The sequence below is a fragment of the Capricornis sumatraensis genome, chromosome 22 (genome assembly GCF_032405125.1).
Source record: "Capricornis sumatraensis isolate serow.1 chromosome 22, serow.2, whole genome shotgun sequence".
NCBI classification, from domain to species: domain Eukaryota; kingdom Metazoa; phylum Chordata; class Mammalia; order Artiodactyla; family Bovidae; genus Capricornis; species Capricornis sumatraensis.
In genome coordinates, this window is record NC_091090.1 from 20,849,085 (window position 1) to 20,867,567 (window position 18,483).

Genomic DNA, 18,483 nt, shown 5'->3' on the forward strand with positions numbered 1-18,483 from the left:
TAAATGCTCCATCAACTGACTAACAGATAAATCTGGTACCTACATACAATGGAATATTATCCAGCCATTAAAAGAATGAAGTTCTGATACATGCTCCAACATGAATGACTTGAAAACATTAAGTGAAAAGAGACACAAAAGATCACATATTGAATGGTTCCTTTTATCTGAAATACCCACCGGTGAGTCCATGGAGACAGAAAGCAGACCAGTGGTTGCCAGGGGCTGGGGTTGGGGGATGAACGAGGGGTGGCTGCTTAAGGGGTATGGGGTTACCTTGTCGGGTGATGAAAATGCTCTGGAACCAGACAGAGGTGATGGCTGCACAACACTGAGAATGCACGAAACGCCACTGACCCCTATCCTTTAAAAGGGTCAATGGTTAATTTTATGCTATGTGAATTTTACCTCGATTAAAAACAACAATAAACTAAGCTTCCAGGGCCCCACCACGAGAGGCTCTGACTCAGCAGCTGTGGGCTGGGCCCAGGGACCTGCTTTTCCAAAGAACATCTGAGTGCTTCTGATGGGGGTGTGGGTGGGGGTTGTCTTAGGCATGGCCCGAACGTCAGGGCTGATGTGTGTAAATTGTGCCTTTTTTAAAAAAAATGTTTTAAATTTTATACTGGAGTAGAGCCAATTAACAATGTTGTGATAGTTTCAGGTGGACAACAGAGGGACTCAGTCATACATATACATGTATCCATTTTTCCCCAAACTCCCCTCCTATCTAGGCTGCCACATAACATTGAGCAGAGTTCTCTGTGCTATAGTAAGTCCTTGTAAGTTACCCATTTTAAATATAGCAGCGTGTATATGTAGATCCCAAACTCCCTAACCATCCCTTACCCCCATCCTTCCCACCTGGCAAGCATAAGTTCTTCTCTAAGGTCATGAGTCTGTTTCTATTCTATAAATAAGTTCATTTGTATCTTTTCTTTTTAGATTCCACACATAAGGGATGTCATTGGATATTTCTCCTCTGTCTGACTACCTTCACTGGGTATAACACTCTCTAGGTCCAAATGATGCCTTTTCTTTAGATGGATCAGTAATACCTGCTGTTATTTCCCAAGGGCCCAGTATGGACCAGGCAGACACCGGGGTTGGTGCTTTCAAGTAGAGTATCTCAGAATCACACTGCAAGGTGGGAATGGTCACTGTTTCATTTTATAGATGAGGAAACAGAGGCTCAGAGAAGTTAAGTAAGTTGTCCAGGGCGCAGAGCTGAGTAACAGCAGATTCACACTAATATCTGTCTGACAGACTATATTTTCCCCATCACTTAAACTACACCACTGTGTCTTTTAACAACCCCTTCCAGGTGGCAGACATGCATTTCTGTGTTTATATACTCTTCAGGTTAGAGACTTAGTTCATCTTACTAAAACTGTGGTTGGCATCTCCTGGGAATTTACTAGAAATGCAGACTCTCAGTCCTCACCCCAGCTTTGCTGAATCAGACTCTGCTCTCCCCAGATGAGCCACAGATGAGCCACACAGGTTTCTCTAGAGCTGTGCTATCCAGGATGGTAGCCACTAGCCTACTGAAGTGGTTACTGAAATGAAAATTAACTAAAATGAAATAAACTTTAAAAACTCAGAACTTTGGTTGCACCAGCCACATTTGAAGTGCTCCATGGCTGCCTGTGGCCAGTGGTTACCTCTGGGCAGCCCCAGAATAGAACGTCTCCCTCAGTGCTGCACTGAGCAGGGTATCCTCTGGGCTGGATAATTCCTTCTTGGGGGCAGGGCTTCCAGCACATGGTAGACTAGTAGTTTGCAACCCGGGAAGATTTTGCCCCTCAAGGGAATGGCAATGTCTGCAGACATTAATTGGTTTTCAAAGCTGGCCATTCTACTGGCAACATATGGGCAGAGGCCAGGGATGCTCTTAAATATTCTACATCCTACAGGACAGCACAACAAAGAATCATGTGGTCCAGAGTGTCAGTAGTGTCAAGGTGAGAAACCTCACTCTAGAGTAATCAAAAATATGTGCTCTGCACTGCCTGGTGGTCCATTGGTTAAGAATCCGCCTGCCAATGCAGGGGACACAGGTTTGGTCCCCAGTCCAGGAAGATCCCACATGCCTTGGGGCAACCAAGCCTGCACACAACAACTATGGTACCTGGGCTCTAGAGCTTGGGCACAGCAATGAAGCACCAGTGCAGCCAAAACTAAATAAATTATTAAAAAGAAAAAAAAAAAGCATGGCCATTCTCAGTAAAACTGGAGGCAGGAGACTCACGACACCAAAGTGTTCACCCCCCTCCTTTGCCAAATTCAGAATCCGAGAAGAGTATCTATTTTCTCCAAGAATGCAGAGTAAAGAGTCCTACTTTCCAGAATAATCGACGAACTCGTTACTAAAACGAAATCCCTATAACTTCAAATCCCAAGAGTTGGGAAAGGAAGACACTCATCTTTGATGTCTGGAATGCCTGATAAATTCCACAAGAAGGCACAATCTGTCTATTTGCCAGGTGTAGACATAGCATTCGTTCACTTGTTTATCCACTTATTTACATAAAGGTATTTTCTGATCACCCATCAAGTGTCAGGTACTTTTCCAGTGCTAGAAGCAGAGCAGCCAATAAAATGAATCAGGCCCTTGCCCTTGCAGAGCTGGCATTCTAGTGGAGGAGCTTAACAGGACCCAAGTAAACAAACACACCAGCAGTGAAACGGATGTGATCAGTGCTTCGAAGGAGAGGGGGGCAGAGGAGTGATGGGGATGGGTATCTGAGGTCATCTATCTGAAGTGCCCGGGGCACCTGAAAAGGTGACATCTGACAGAGAATGAACTGAGACTGTACCCGGTAATTCGAGACGGGACGAGAGTTCTAGGCACAGGGAACAGCGGCTCCTGAGTCCCTTGGTGAAATGAACTTGTTGGAGCTGGAAAAGTTTGGCTGGTGAAGTCAGCGAGGCAGGCGGGAGCCAGGACATGAGGCTAGGAGCCCACTGGACCTCTCTGAACACAGGCAAAGTGGGGCTTGATTAGTTTTTCACATAGCTAATACACTATAGGAGAATAAGAGTGGAAGAGACCAGACCTGTGGTCTATTTGCCTGCTACAGGCTTCCAGGCAAGAGGTGGTGATGACTTATTAGTTAATTGATCAATGAAAGGTGGCATTAGCGGTAAAGAACCTGCCTGCCAATGCAGGACACACAAGAGACTCGGGTTTTATCCCTGGGTCGAGAAGATACCCTGGAGTAGGAAATGATAACCCATTTCAGTATTCTTGCCTGTAAAATTTCATGGACAGAGGAGCCCAGCGGGCTACAGTCCACGGGGTTCCAGAGTCAGACGCAACGGAGCAACTGAGCACATACAATTAATGAAATCATTAATATTAACGCTAGCTCTCTACTTCGCCGATGCTATTAATACTCTGTCTCAGATATGACAGCATCACGTTCAAGCTACATCTGTGAGATGCATTCTGAGTTCCAAATGATCAACTAGAAAGCCTTTCCATTCACCTGGGTTTTCAGTTGGGGATTGTGTGACCTGGGAGAAGACAATAAGAAAGGGACTTGGAGGCTAGGGCATATTAGCAGGAGGAAAAAAGGGTGTATTCCCCAATCAGTCCCTTTCTCCAGAACCATCAGAGCAGAGGTGACTGAGAGGGGCCTTCACATCCTAATTCTTCTGAGGGTTGTTGGGTAGCAGGTGGTTGAGAACCCGCCATTCCACTATAGGCAGAACAGAAGGGAGAGGACCGGTTCTACTGAAGGAGGGCGCTGCAGCTGTGATGGAAGGAGGGTATGGAGTGTTTCCCAAAAGCAGGGGACCTCTATTTCTGGGGTTTCTGAAGTTCCACAGCATCACAGGGTCAGGGAGAAAGCCAGAGAGTGGGCAGACTTAAGGCAGAGGAACACAGCTGTGCTGGTCACTAACTGCACAGCGCTGGCCGTGCCATCCACCTCCCTGATCCTCTGAAAAAGGAAACGACACCCCTGCCCCTCGGAGTGGTTACAAGGGGTCGAGTCAGATGATGCCCGAGCCAAGAGAGACGACGGCTTCCGGTCCACGTGCCAAGGTCTGGGCACGTGCACCCTCTGGAGCAGGGGCGCCATCCTCCACAGCACGCGACTCTGGGCTGGATACATGCTCAGGTTGTTCAGCTTTACATGCGAAAAGGTGCTTCCCTTTCATTAGTTTCTTTATTCAACACACATTCCCTGGGTCTTGGTGCCAGGAGTGGCTGGAGACGTGAGAACAGGTTGTTTTCCTTTTCCCTCGGGGCCTTGTGACTGCTTTCCAGGTGGTTTGCATGCCTTTAGACTAGAGCTGGAGAAGGCAATGGCAACCCACTCCAGTACTCTTGCCTAAAAAATCCCATGGACAGAGGAGCCTGGTAGGCTGCAGTCCATGGGGTCGCGAAGAGTCAGACACGACTGAGCGACTTCCCTTTCACTTTTCACTTTCATGCATTGGAGAAGGAAATGCCAACCCACTCCAGTGTTCTTGCCTGGAGAATCCCAGGGACGGGGGAGCCTGGTGGGCTGCTGTCTATGGGGTCGCACAGAGTCGGACATGACTGAATTGACTTAGCAATAGCCGACTAGAGCCACCAGCCTTCTGGGGCCTGGTCTACCTGCAGGCTGCAGTGCCAACCTTCGGAGGGGGGCGGTCAGTGCCCTCTCTCCTCTCCAGACTGGCAGGCCGTCCTGGTCATTTCTGCTGGAGCAGAAAATGATGCTGAGAAAAAGGCAGGGCTGGCCTTGGCAGAGGGAAACTGGGAGAAGCACTGGTTCAGCAAGGCCTTCCTTCCAGCCCCTACTTTCAGCCCCCCATGGACATGGCTCCAGTGGGGTCGGGGGGGCCAGGACACCCTCTCTGGGCCCCTGCTCGCCTAGGGCACAGCATCTTCCTGGCGTTTCCCAAGGAACGTGTTCAAGAGAAGGCCCCAGCTCTGAGTCATCTGCAGCAGAGAGGAGACCTTGTAAAAATAACTCCAAGGATGAGGCTCCTCCTGCAGTCACATTATTCACCATACAAAGAACAAAAAAGCTGAGCAGGAAGCAGAGGAGGAAAAGTGTCGTTCACATCAGTTTTCTTCACATGACAAGCAGCCAGGGACTCGCTTGCTGAGCCCCACTGCACTCTCTCCCAGCAGAGTGATTACATAAGCAGGAGACAGGGGCTTCTTTGCAACCTTCTGACTCTGCCACCCACCCCTCTTCAGCTCTCCCCTCCAAGTCTGAGGCCGTGTGCCCCGGAGAGTCCTCATGGAAATATGACGGAGCAGCTGGGCTGCGCTCAGGAAAGGCCCTGGGGAGGTGTCCGTTGAGCTGAGGCCCGGATGTCAAGCAGATCTGAGTGGAGGACGCTGAGCATCCAACGGGGACAACTGAAGCGAGGCTCCTTGGCAGGGATCAGTGTACACAGCAGGACAGAGCAGAGAAGCGGTGTGGGAGGGGAGGTCCCCATCACATAGGGTACGGGTCCTCAACCCACAGCACCTTCATCCTCCAGAGGAGATCCGACAACGTCTGGAGACACATTTGGTTGTCACAACTAGGGGAGTGCTATTGGCATCCGGTGAGTAGAGGCCAGGGAGGCTGCTAAGTATTTTTAAGCACACAGGACCGCCCCTCTCAACACAGAATTACTAGGCTCAAATGTCAGTAGTACTGGGGCTGAGAAGCCCAGTATAGGGTCTCGCAAGTCACCGTAAGGATTTCTAGTGCACACAGACACACATGGGTGCCTGTGACTGCCCAAGTGTGGTCCTTACTCATGCCTGTCCATCACAGGCATGTCCGGGATATGTGTGTGGAGATTAAAAAAAAAAGAGGAAGCCAAGTTCAGCTCTCAGAATGCAGGAGCCAGGGCGGAGGCAAAGAGCTGGGATAAGTTTCCTCCAACCTCAACTGGAGGGAAAACGCAAGAAACAAAGACAGAGGAGGCTGACCACAGAGAGGCATGGAGGCTATGGGCAAGCAAACGCAGGCTATGGGCAAGCAAATGCAGGCCACGGGAGCTGTGTTCAAGCAGCTGATGTCCCTGGAGACTCGAGAGAGGCCCCTGGGTGAGGGGAGAGGGCCATCCCATCCTAGTGAAAGGGCTAAGGGCTGCAGAATGTGACGTGTCTGATGAGTGCAGAGAGCACAGGCTGAGCCAGTGTGTGGACAACCCAGGACTCAAGAACGACATCCCCAGAAAAAACAGCCAAGGGCTGAAGAGAAGGAACTCAGGTAGGTGTGAAATAGGAGGGAGGGCCCCTGGACCCAACCACTTGATACCTGGAAGAGGCAAATGAGGAACTGAGAGGGATCCCGACAATTAGGGGCGTTTCAGTACGACCTTGAACTTGGTTAGGATGGTGGCATGGGTTGCTCTCTCTGCTCTGTTGGGGGCAGGAGCACCTGGAAGAGGCCACTGTGGCTGGTGGTCAACACAGACAGCACTTTGGGGTGCAAGTGATTTCATTTCTCCTCAAAGTCAAGCAAGCCCACAGGGGAGTGGCCGAGATGACCAATGCCTGTGACACGCAGTTAACCCCAGGCACACCCCTCCTCCTCACCCTATTGATAAATCTCGATGATTCATCCAGAGAGGCTCGTCCCGCCTCAGCGGAAAAAGAATTGAGATGAGGTTCTCATCACTTAGAAATGAGAAGAATTTCTCAGCAGAGAAGCAGGCTGGAACCCTTCCACAGTCGCTATGTAAAGACGCCTTTCTCCTCTGAGGGATGGTGAGCGGCACGGGCTGCTTCAGAGGGACTTGTTCGGACAGAGTTGCCAAAGGCGTCCTTGGGCCCACTCGTGTGCACACGAGTGGGCAGACGCCCCGTCACCACTCAGCCTGACTCTCTGCCTCTCTAGTTTCAAAACAGCATTTATTCTTCTCCACCTGGAAAGCATGCTCACTGTAAAAGTTTTAAACATATACAAAAGAGAAAAAAAAGCCACTCATCATCCTTGTGAGAATATTTACCCCCCTTTTTTGACTAAATTTTTAAGACATGATGGTTGAGATCATATTGTATATATAATTTTACATCCTGTTTCTAACATAAATATATGGCCATGTTATTATTCGCCTTCATTATGGATATAACCCATTGAAAATATGGTGTATTCTCTCATGTTATAAGAAGCAGAGGCCCAGATCCTCTGAGGGCTTAATTCACCTCCTGCAGGTACTTTAAAGGGTTGAGCGCTGAATACAGGAACTGTCCCCATATTCTGACCACTTAAGACGTGTGCCATGGCTGGTGGCTGTGGAGATTAGGTGTGGGGGTGGCTTAATATATTGTCACAAGCAAAATGCATTCCCTTTCTCCAGACTTGGGACCTCTGCGCTTCACTGAGCTGGGGTGAGTCATACCGCTTCTCATAGAAAAACCACGGACTCACCCTCCTCACTCAGTTGAGGGCAGTTAAGGTCCCATCTAGGCACAGGGAATGGAGAAAATGTGGGTTAGGTCCTGAGACACAAGGAAAAGTGGACAATGGAAAAGCCCCGGAATGGTCACCAGGTGGAGGGATCAGCAAGGGTTGGTCAACCACAGCCTGCAGGCCAGTCAACCACCATTTATATAAATAAAGCTTTATTGAAACACAGCCACACCCATTCATTCCAACAGTGTCTGTGGCTGCTTCTGGCCACCAGAGGCAGAGTTGGGCAGTTGCGATGGAGACCGCATGGCCTGCAAGCCTGAAACATTTACCACTTGGCTCTTTAAGACAAAGCTTGCCGGAACCCTGGGTTTGGAGGCCAGCCACTCTCCAAAATGTGTGTTTCCCCCTTATTTGGCTAGGAGTTGTCACTGGGAGGCAGCTGCTCAGCCCAGAACTACACCTCCCGGCTCCTCCTGTGTCAGGACGGGACCCGTGACTAGTTCTCACCGATGGAATGTGGGCTAAGAGATCTCGGTCATTCTGGGGCCAAGATGGTTAAGAAGTGAGTGAGCCTTCACCACCTTCTTTTCTCCCTTTTACCTGAACACAGGATGCTCCTCGGCCCTGTAGCCCTTTTTCATCACTGTTGCCCCTGTAAGCGGTCTTTCCAGGCACTTTTTTCGTAGTTTCTTCCTCTGTGGAATTTTAATGCACTGTGTATCTGTTTATGGACCATATGTATGTCTGTGATTTATGTATCAAAATGTAGGATTTTATTGTTTTTTAGCCCCAAGAACTAATTTTGCCCCAGTTGAGAATATATCCTCTTAAGGCAGCAGTCTACAACCTTTTTGGCACCAGGAACAGGTTTTGTGGAAGTCAATTTTTCCATGGATCAGGGTGGGGGGTGGTTTTGGGGATGATCCAACTGTATTACTCCATTTATTGTGCACTTTATTTCTATATGATTACCTCACCTCCATCTCAGATCATCAGACATCAGATCCTGGAGGTTAGGGATCCCTGCTCTAAAGTATGGCAGAGTCATAAGATGGAAGATGCCTGGGTCCCTGCATTACTTTGTGGAAGAAGGCCAGTCATGTCCACTCCATTTGACTGTTGGAGCTGCGAGAAACAATGTTAATCATGGTAAGCCCCTGAAAATTAGGGGATGATTATGGCAACTAACATCGCCTTAACAATGTCAGTACGAGATCGAAACTTGATAGTTAAAACAAAGTAAGAATTGGATAGACATGTTTATAATACAAGGAACTCATAAATCCTAAAAGAGGTAGATTTAGGATTGAAAATGCCTAATTTAGATGGTGGACAACAAGTTAACAAGTCTCATCATCTATACACATCATCACCAAGATGAGAGTGAAATAATTTTAAACAACAAAGGAAACACATAAGGGCTACTGGAAAAGAGACTGGGAAAAAAGGTAGAGTATGCGAGATTAGAAACTGATACTGCAGCCACAGGGAGCCTGACCCTGGAGTGGGCTCAGATGCTGAGAGTCCATCAGCCTGGCAGAATGGCCCAAGAGGCTCATGACTCAAAGATGCCAGGGCAATGGAGGGCAGGAATCAAGTGTGAGGCTAACAAGTGGGGGCATATATAAAACCTGAAGTCAGAACAGTTGAGCCACTGGTACCCATGGGGCAGATAGATATCTACTCCCCCAAGCACAAAAATTTAAAAAAAAAAGAAAGGAATTTCCTTCTCTAAAGAAACTAAAAAGCCTCTTGATGAAAGTGAAAGAGGAGAGTGAAAAAGTTGGCTTAAACCTCAACATTCAGAAAATGAAGATCATGGCATCTGGTCCCATCACTTCATGGGAAATAGATGGAGAAACAGTGGAAACAGTGTCAGACTTTATTTTTTTGGGCTCCAAAATCACTGCAGATGGTGACTGCAGCCATGAAATTAAAAGACACTTACTCCTTGGAAGAAAAGTTATGACCAACCTAGATAGCATATTCAAAAGCAGAGACATTACTTTGCTGACTAAAGTCCATCTAGTCAAGGCTATGGTTTTTCCTGTGGTCTTGTATGGATGTGAGAGTTGGACTGTGAAGAAGGCTGAGAGCTGAAGAATTGATGCTTTTGAACTGTGGTGTTGCAGAAGACTCTTGAGAGTCCCTTGGACTGCAAGGAGATCCAACCAGTCCATCCTGAAGGAGATCAGCCCTGGGATTTCTTTGGAAGGAATGATGCTAAAGCTGAAACTCCAGTACTCTGGCCACCTCATGCGAAGAGTTGACTCATTGGAAAAGACTTTGATGCTGGGAGGGATTGTGGGCAGGAGGAGAAGGGGACGACAGAGGATGAGATGGCTGGATGGCATCACCGACTTGATGGACGTGAGTCTGAGTGAACTCCGGGAGTTGGTGATGGACAGGGATGCCTGGTGTGCTGTGATTCATGGGGTCGCAAAGAACCGGACACAACTGAGAGACTGAACTGAACTGAACTGAAAGAAACTAAATGGACACAAAGAAGAGATGAGATCCAGGAAGCAGTAGAACTAACCTAGCATAATAGTACAGGAAAGTCCCAAATGTCACTGTGTAGCAGGCCTAGACAGCAACCAGGTCAAACTTGAGGAAGATGGAGGACTCTGGCAGGAAGGGAGAATAGATAAAATACCCAACTGGCTAGAGAGTCTGAGAGGGGAAAAAAAAGGATATGATAATAGTAAACGGTGGGGAGGAAAAAAGGAAGGCAATGACATACTCGGGAAAATATAAAGCTATATATATAAAGGAAATTCATATTATTGACTCCAAAGAGAGTAACAGATCAGGCATAGGATCACACACTGAAATGCCATCAGGGTCAGGCAAATAAATAAATGAACACAGCAGGCTAGGAGTCTGAGCACTTGCTTACCCTATCTGAGTAGTAGGGACTGCAGCAGGCTGGAAGGAGGCAAGCTTATTCTAAAGAAAACGGTGCTGCCATATGGAAAGTCAGACAAGATATTACAACCTTTAAAACAGTATCCCAAACTCTGTATCTTTTATGGAAACTCTCCCTACTTTTAGAATGTTAGCTGAATTTTTTTTTTTGTTTGAAATCACCAGGCAAACTAAACATGTATGTCAGAGAGTAGACCGTCATAACTTGTTTCCACGTTTGCAATAAAATAAGCTCTATCCATTGATTGTTCAGTCTTTAGAGTCAACCTACAGACAGCACATTTTTTTACTGGCAGTTAGAAAATAAAGATGTAAATGTTATCACCCTTAACAATATAAAAGTAAAACTAGAGATGACAGAAATTAGGAAGTTGGAAGGCAGTTGGGGTAAGGACACTAATATCTTCATCTTACTGCTCAAGGGAATCAAGAGATACTGCTGTTAATAAGCAAGAAATATGATAGTGAAAATATTACTTATAAAGCTAACCAAATAGAGGAACTATAAATAACGATGCAGCTATGCTGTGAGGATGTGGGGAGGGGAGGCAGAAGCGTGGTATAAGTGAGTGGCGTCGTCACCGTAACAGGAAGTAAGCAGATAATTTCTAAAATAGGAGTAAAACAAAAGCGCATTATTTTTAAACATGGAGGTAAATGTCAGAAAAAAATAAATGAAAGAGTTAAAAAAAGTTGCCCAAGGGAGAGGTGCAGGTTAAGAAGGAAAGAGGCCAGGAGACTTTTCATTTTTATTATAGAATCTTTTCAATATGCACCCCACTGCCCCAAACCCCCAAAACCCTCTGTAAGAAAATGAAACAGATTAATTCACAAATTGATAACCGGACCAGACAACTAAGCCTACAAGGCTGACTCTCAGTAATACCATGAAAAATGAAAGTGAAAGTGTTAAGTCACTCTGTCCTGTCTAACTGTGACCCCATGGACTATAGACCACCAGGCTCCTCCAGGGAGTTTTTCAGGCAAGCATACTAGAGTGGGTTGCCCTTCCCTTTTCCAGGGGATCTTCCCCTTCCAGGTATCAAACCCAGGTCTCCCACAATGCAGGCAGATCCTTTACCATCTGAGCCACCAGGGAAGCCCGGACAGCTCAGTGGAGGGACCCAAAGGCCACCCTCAGGAGCTGGAACTTTACCTTTGCAACAGGACATGGCCCAAAATTTCAGAACAGGTGACGTGCCTGAAGCAGTACAGGAATGATATGGGTGGGAAATGAACCAATGTCAAAGCAAGAGGTGGGGATACACACAGGAAGAGACTTGCTCCTAGTAGGTGTTAGTATCTGTGGAAGGATGAGATGTCAGGAGGGACTGAGTGATATAAGTAAGCACATAGCTTGTCTTTTAAGACTTGACAGTCATCTCTTTTGTAAAAATTTTCTTTACCAAACTCTGCCTTTTCTTGGTAGTGGGAATATTAAGCCCCCAGCTAAGCATGAAACACTTCATTGAACTCAGGTTTCCTATTATTACCGTATGAATCCCTTGAATGCAAAGATGGTGACCTACTCATCCCTGTATCTTCAGGTCTTTACTCTGGGTCTGATTCATAGTAAGTGCTCAAAAATAAGTACTTCACTGGATAGATAGGTGACTGTATGTATGTATGTAGGGGCTTCCCTGGTGGTTCAGACTGTAAAGAATCCTCCTTCAACACGAGAGATCTGAGTTTGATCCCTGGGTTAGGAAGATCCCCTGGAGGAGGTCATGGCAAACTACTCTAGTATTCTTGCCTGGAGAATCCCCACGGACAGAGGAGCCTGGCAGGCTACAGTCCACAGGGTCACAAAGAGTCAGACACAACTGTGCGACTAAGCACAGCACAGTATGCATGAATGTATGGATAGATGGGTGGATGGATAGACGGATGGACGGATGGACAGATAGGGGATGGATAGATGGATGGATGGATGGACAGATGGACGGATGGATGGGTGGGTGGATGGACGGATGGGGGATGGATGGAGTGACAGGCGTCTACAGTAGGATGCCAACAGCACAAAGGAATGAAAGAACAGAATCAATGGGCTCTGGTGCCTGGATGCTTCCCAGAATGTGCTGGGCTTGATGCCTCTTTAGGAAAGTAGAATATTATAACATTATTGCTTTATCACTCTGCAAATATTCCCCAGCTTGCAAGGGCATGTTTGGTTAATAACAGATCGTGCAACAAATTAGACACAGGAAACAAACCAGGATGACAGAAAGGCGGGTGGGGCCCAGGGCAAGAACCAGCGACCAAAGTACCTTCTCACATACTGTTTAGGAGGAAGGGGTCAGACGTGTTGGCCTGCTTTACTTGAAAGGTTTGGTCACTCCATTCTTCAAAGTCCATCTCAAGAGGATGACAAGGAGCAAGAATCCCTCTTCATAGGGCCGTTTCCCCATCACACACCAACATCCCATCTATTACCACAAGCTTATTTCTAACTCATGGCCTTGGCAAAAACCACAGAAAGCAAAACACTGCTCTTGCCTTAGCTTCCAGAATAACATCAGCTGTTGGAATTAAACAGCCAGGCTAGTAGCCTAATGACGACTAAGAAGAACTTCCTTCCAAAAGTACCATCAGTAGGTAAGGGATTTTGGGGTCCTTGGACAATAAAACACCACTTCCAGTTAGATGGGATGGCTGCCCTAAGTATCATAATCCTACTGACCAGTTACAAAAGTATAGCATCTCATATCAGTTGGTCAAAAATTGATTTTGAGATTCTAGCTATCCAACTATCCTACTATTTTAGGACATTTAAGAATTGCTTGATACCATAAAATGACTGCAAGAAAGGGAAGGGGGTGAAATCTGATAAGGACATAGGACCAGCAGGACAGGCGTGTGTGTGCATGTGTACACATGTATGTGTGTGCATGTGTGTGTGTGTGTGTGCACATGCACATCAAGGTGCTTCAGTCCTGTCTGACTCTTTTCAACCCTATGTATGGACCTGTAGCTCGCCAGGCTCCTCTATCCATGCCCTCCTCTAGGTGATGCTCCCAACTCAGGGATTGAACCCGCATCTCTTACATCTCCTGCATTGCCAGGCGGGTTCTTTACCACTGGCGCCACCTGGGAAGCCCAGGACAGAGATGAGTGTCCTCTGCCTTTCCCTCCAGCAGGTAGGAAAGCAGAATATGTCTGCCGTCTCCTAGTCTCAGAGTGAGGAATGGCCAACAACTCCCTGCGTCTGTACCTGTGCACAGCCCAAAGTGATACTGGAGTGATGTCACCCCAAAGTGATTTCACCAACAAATCCTCCAAGAACCTAGAGGAGCAGCTGGGGCAGGTGCCTTTATCTCTATTTAAAAAAATCATTAATTTTATTTTTGGTGGCACTGGGTCTTCATTGCTGCTCTTGGGCTTTCTCCAGCTGGGGTGAGTGGGGGCTACTCTTCATTGCGGTGCACGGGCTCACTGCGGTGGCTTCTCTTGGGGAGCAGAGGCTCTAGGTGTGTGGGCTTCAGCTGTTACGGCTCGTGGGCTCTAGAGTGCAGTTGCGACTCAGGGGCCCCGAGGCATATGGAATCTTTTCAGACCAGAGATTGAACCCGAGTCCCCTGCACTGGCAGGTGGATTTTTATCCACTGGACTACCAAGGAAGTCCCCTTTATTTCTATTTTACAGATGGGAAAATTAAAGCACATATATCTGTGTAAGCAACTTGCTCCAGGCTCTCAGAGAGGAGTCACCAGCCCAGACTGGTCTAGAACACTGGTTTCCTGATGACTTGAATGCAAAGACAGTGACCTTCTCATTTTTGGATCCCCTGATCCTAGCACAGAGCCTGGACCTGGTCCACAGTAACTGTTTAATAAATGTTTACTGAATAGAAGACTCCCAATGCCAAACTATTACATGAACCTCTGTCTGGGCTCGATTTCTTTATCTGTAAAACAAGAATAATAGTATTCTTCTCATATGGTTAATGAGAGGATCAAATGTATTCACACAAGTAAAAGTTTTTTATAACACTTCCTGGCACATGGTTGGTACTCTTTAATAATAGCTATCATTATTATTGTTGATATTGTGTCTGCTATGAAGAAAAGAGAATGAGGGGATATGCGAGAGAACAGCACAATGAAGGGGCGACACTGGAGAAAGATCTGAATGAAGAGTCAGGGTTGGGGGATCTGGGGGAGGGCAGGACAAAGGCGGGGCGATGCCAGTAGATTAGGTATGTCGGAGGAGCAGGAGGAAGTGGCATTTTTGTGCTGATCACAATCCAGCTTGGTTTTTACATTCTAATGAACATCCTTAACTTTCAGGAGAAAATGTCGAATTACCCATCTGAACAGACAGCCCACGGTAGATAATCCTAAAGGCCACTCTGAAGGTTTGATCACAGTATCTCAAATAGGTCTGAAGATCTCACTTTGCTGAAAGTTTAAGAAAACTCTCTCCAACACTGTTCACACATTTCTGAAACATATCTAATTTCTAGCTGTTGAACCAATGGCTGAGGGGGAACGGAGGCTCCAAGTCCCCCCGCCCTTCCCCATCCTGGAAGTCCCCAGCTGAAGCTCTGAATGCAGCTTCCCAGCATCCACCCCCGTGGCCCCGCTCCCCAAGCAAGTCTCACCAAGAGCAAATCTGGGAACTTGCAGAGGAAGCAGGCAAGTCAGTACAGTAAGCACCACGGAGAAACACAAGCTGCATGTAAAGCCACAGAGGCGACCCTGTCCTGCGTCATCTGAGGCTGCTCTATGCTATTATTCCCTGGGGGTAATGAGTCTGCCTGCAATGCAGGAGACCCAGGTTCAATCCCTGGGTTGGGAAGATCCCCTGGAGAAGTGAATGGAATGACTAGCCACTCCAGTATTCTTGCCTGGAGAATTCCATGGACAGAGGAGCCTGGTGGGCTACAGTCCATGGGGTCACTAAGGGTCGGACACGATTAGCAACTAACATTTATGCTATTATCACAGGAAGCCTGAGTTGAACCAAATCATGCGGGTCCTTTAAAGTCCTGGTCCTACTTGTCTTGTTCTGACTTCTGGGGCTCAGTGGTAAAGGATTTGGACAGGAAGAGCCCCTCCTCTTATTCACTGGCCCTAGTGGGCAACACTGCCGCCCTGAGGCCAGCTGATAGTGGCAGAGATCAGCAGCCATGCCTGTCCATGTCACGTTCATACCCCTCATGATATCCACCCTCTGGCTCCGGATCACCCCAACAGCCAGCTGGTAACTCTGGGTCTCGGGTGGGGCTGCCTCTTCACCAGCACCAACCTTGAACACCCCACTGTGGGTGAGCAGTCCCTGGAGAACTGTCCATGGTCACCTTGCCCTAATCGGAAGGACCTGGGGACCATGCCTGGAACTGAGGCAGCAGCCCATCACCCAGGCAAATAAAGACATAAAGGATAGCCTAGAAGGATACCCAAAGTTCAGGTAATTCTGGAAGCACACCACAAAGACAAAAGGCTGGTAAACGTTACTGTTTAAAACATTAGCTGGGACTTCCCTGGTGGCCCAGTGGTTAAGAATCTGACTGCCAATGCAGGGGACACGGGTTAAAGATTCCACATGCCATGGGGCAACTAAGCCTGAGTGGGGCAACTACCAAGCCCATGCTCTAGAGCCCCTGCTCTGCAACAAGAGAAGCCACTGCAATGAGAAGCCCGTGCACCGCAACTGGAGAGTAACCCCTGCTCTCCATAACCAGAGAAAGCTAGGGTGCAGCAGCAAAGACCCAGCACAGCACCCCCAAACCAAACACTTATCAGCTAGACATACAAACACACAAAAAGGGCAAACAAAATGAAATGTCAACAAAATTTCAATAACAATGTGTTATATGCATACTAGTTTCCTTAATATATAAAGAGAATTTAAAAATCAAGAAAATGAAAAACACTTAAGGAAAAAAATGGGTTACCGGCAATCCATGAAAGAAAAATACAAATGGCATAATATATGAAGAACTGTCAAAACTCTGGAGAAATCAATAAAATCAACCTACTAAAGTGGAAAAGATTTGCATATCCTGCTGCAGTGTTGGCAAGAATGCAGAGGAAAACAGGCATGTTCATACGCTGATGGTAAGTTGAGTAATATCCATCCAAACTTTGATGTGCAAGCGTTTGAGTCAGGGATCTATCCCACAGGATGTTCACATTATATACCCAAATAAACATGCTGAAAGACACCCAGCATCAACAAGAGGGTGGGGCACATTCACGTATGGCTAGCGGGGATGCAAATCAGTGTCGTATTTATGAAGAGAAATTGAGCAATATGCAGCAAAAACACCTTTAAGTTTTACATATCCTTTGACCCAGAAAGTCTGCTTAACAGAAATTCCCTCTTAGGAGGTCATCATAATATGACTAAAGGTTTAGCTATAAAGATGCTTATACGTTATTTTTAATGGACAAGCGAAGGGGGGAAAATTTTAAATGTATAAAATGCTAAGACTGGATAAATAGATGATATAGACACAGTGGAATTCTAGGAAGTGATTCCAAATTATGCCACCGGTCTTCTGGTTTTTAAAAAGTTGTAGATGAAAAACATGTGTTGATCTCCTTTTCCTTCTAAGACTCCACTAAAATGATAGTAAAGGAATTGCTTTAATTGTGTAAACCTAAAACATTGAAAAGAAGGGGAAAGAGGCAACCACAGGGACAGTCCCTTCTGACCTCCGCCTCCCTCTTCCCCTGAGCACTGCCACCGAGTTAGGAATGGAGAATTTGTTCCCAAAGAAGGAACATGTGTCACTGACCACTCTCTTCCTGAACAGCCAAGAGATGGTCTAAACCAGGCGAGTCTTCTTTACAAAGAAGAGGCCCAGTGAAGCGTGGGTGGGATGCTGTGTGGGGGCTGACCCCAGGGAAGCTCAGTCTACTCCGAATTTTCTTCAGATCTCCACACAGAGAGAACAAAAGCTCAGAAAACAGATGATCCAGGAATGGATTCTCTCGGCCGGTCAAGGCCCCCTTAGCTCCCCGGGCTACAGATGATACTGAAAGTGAGCGAGACCACATGGGGCGGGGGGCGGGGAGGGTGTCGAGCAGGAGCATCCCTCCTGGGCCTTGCAGGCAGGGGACAGTCCCAGCTCCCCAACGGGCGGTATGGTCCTGGCTAAAGGCGAGCAGACAGCTCTTGCTCCTTTTCTAGGCCTCCCTCTCCATCGCCATGAACGTGACCCCTGTAAATGTGCTCAAACGGCTCTCACTGTACTTGGGGCCTGTCTGAGGATGACTCCTCCACTGGCTTTTCTAAGACAGACAATATTTATTTTCTTGTTGCAGTGTCTACTTTCTAAGAATTCCAGAAGGCTGCGCTCTGGCCTTTAAGATCCAGGTCAGGAAGGGAAAATGGTTGCAGTGGGATAAGAAGAGGGTCTTCCACGGAGCCCCTGGCTCAGTGACCCTGCATCTTCGTGCCACGCTGAGAGCAAAGGACAGGAAACGGGTCTGCTTTTATGGATCTGTTGTGTTTCCAGTTAAAAACAGACAGATAACCAACACAGTATTGTAAAGTAATTATCATTCAGTTAGAAATAAATGAATTAAAAACATATATACCTACAGTGACTTCCCTGGCGGTCAGTGGCTAAGACTGTGCTCCCAATGCAGGGGCATGAGTTCAATTGTCCTACATACCATGCGGTACAGCCAATGACAAATAAATAAATTAATTAAAAGAGTGCATGTGTGTGTGTGTGTGTGTGTTAGTCACTCAGTTGTGTCCGACTCTTTGCAACCCCATGAACTGTAGCCCGCCAGGCTCCTCTGTCCATGGAATTCTCTAGGCAAAAATACTGGAGTGGGTTGCCGTTTCCTCCTGCAGGGGATCTTCCCGACCCAGGGATTGAACCCAGGTCTCCTGCACTGCAGGCAGATTCTTTACCATCTGAGCCACCAGGGAAGCCCCAATTAAAAGAGTATGCAATTCTAAAAACAAAAAAATAGACCTTACAAATATATATATAGAGAAAGAGAGAAAGAAAGCACCCCTGATGTTCCAGGGACTACTGGAAAGCAAACAAATCGGTCCTTGCCCTCAAGGAGATCCTAGTAAGAAATAGGGTTGGAGGTTCATATAAAAGTCAGGTGAAGGAGCACCAGAATGAACCGATCTCTCTCAGCCCAGCGTTCACTCATCACCTCGGGGCTTGTTCCTTTATAATGACTAGTCCTACCATTGGCTGGTGTTAACTCAGACAAGTCCT